A 1,711-nucleotide genomic window follows, 5' to 3' on the forward strand; every position below is an offset into this window, starting at 1 on the left:
GGGTAACGTCACCTTCAAAAGAGGGGCCTACTACTATAACTAAGATAATCTCTTAAAATGTGCAAAAGTGCGGAAATAATCAAAGGTTACACTAAACACGAGTCTGATCCAAGTGATTCATCTTGTCTATCTGTTTTTATTTTTATTTTTATTTTTCAGTATTTGTAGTTTTTATTTTCTAGTTTAAACATCTTTTTCTAAACTTTTGATTTGATTAGACGTTGAGGATAAATCGGTATTAAAAGCTCTTGTGTCCTTGGACGACCTCGGTATCTTGCCAACACTATACTACACTCATGATGGGTGCACTTGCCCATATGTGTGTTTGGTGTTAGTTAAATATCGTGTTTTATAAATTTAAAACTTGACTAACGTGTAAAAAGGGCTAAAATTTACATAAAAACCTATAACACCACACGCGCATCAAGTTTTTGGGGCCGTTGCCGAGGACACAAGGATTTTAAGAAAGTTAGGAATCAACGGCCTAATCGTTTCTTTTCTTATTTTTCTGTTTTTGTAGGATTTTTCTTAAATATTCAGTTTCTGTAGAGCTCAGCACGGGCCATGCCCAGCATTGTTATTGGCAGTTTTTATTTTCCGAGTTACAGAGAGTTGAGCACGGGGCCGTGTCGGTGCAACACGGGGCTGTGTCGAACTCCCTAGTAACAGGGATCCGGAAAACAATCACTGTATCTCCGACCACGGGCCGTGTTCATCTGAGCACGGGGCCGTGGTGAAGCTTCTGACCAACGTTCTTTTTGTTTTTATTGCAGGACTTGGAACCCAGGCGCCACATCTGAACTCTCCACGTAGTGTATGAGCTCCAGTTCTAATAGAGACATAAAAGAACCCCTAGACGAACCCGAACGCTTTCTAAGAAGAAGACCTAAAGCTAAAAACCAAGAGAAGGTTTCGGGGGACCCACTTCTAATGGCGGACCAACGTACCCTCATGGATTACCTACGACCCACCGTAGGTAATCTCGGCGGCGCTATCAATGCGCCGAATGTCGAAGCCAACAACTTTGAACTTCGGCCGCATTTGATACAAATGCTTCAAAACTCCGCAACCTTCCATGGGCTTGCGGACGAGGATCCCCATCTACATATTACTAATTTTTTAGAATTATGTGATACCTTTCGAATCAATGGAGCATCAAACGAGGCCATCCGTCTTCGAATGTTTCCATTTTCACTAAAAGACCGAGCTAAGGCTTGGCTTAATACCCTCCTAGTTGGCTCGGTAAACACCTGGGATGAACTAGCCCAAAAGTTTCTATATAAGTATTTCCCTCCTACTAAAACGGCTAAATTAATGACTGAAATTAATACATACTCACAAGAGGATGGGGAATCCTTATATGAAACTTGGGAAAGGTTCAAGGAGTTACTAAGAAAGTGTCCTCATCACGGTCTTGCGGTATGGCAACAAGTATCCACTTTCTATAATGGGTTGTTGCCACACACAAGAAAAACACTTGACTCTAGCTCCGGGGGACTTTTAGGTAATCGTCGCCCAAATGAAATATATAATCAAATTGAGGAAATTGCTCAAACCAATTTTCAGTGGCACACTCCCCGAGGCAATAAATCTATTGCCCCGGGCGCCCATAAGGTTGATGAAAGCACTTTTTTACAAGCTTAAATCGAGGCCCTCTCTTCAAAGATCAAAAAGCTAGAGATGGCAAAAACAGCCTCGGTTATGGCTTGTG

The 1,711-nt window shown here is 41.9% G+C and overlaps 1 non-coding gene across 1 annotated transcript; it reads right to left on the reverse strand.

Annotated features, from left to right (window-relative positions):
* Nucleotides 1–1,308: 1,308 nt before the first annotated feature.
* On the reverse strand, nucleotides 1,309–1,415 carry LOC118486858. The gene has a single exon (XR_004880025.1). It is a non-coding gene; the product is annotated as a small nucleolar RNA R71 (small nucleolar RNA).
* Nucleotides 1,416–1,711: the final 296 nt, after the last annotated feature.

This window comes from Helianthus annuus, chromosome 14, assembly GCF_002127325.2.
Source record: "Helianthus annuus cultivar XRQ/B chromosome 14, HanXRQr2.0-SUNRISE, whole genome shotgun sequence".
Lineage (NCBI taxonomy): Eukaryota > Viridiplantae > Streptophyta > Magnoliopsida > Asterales > Asteraceae > Helianthus > Helianthus annuus.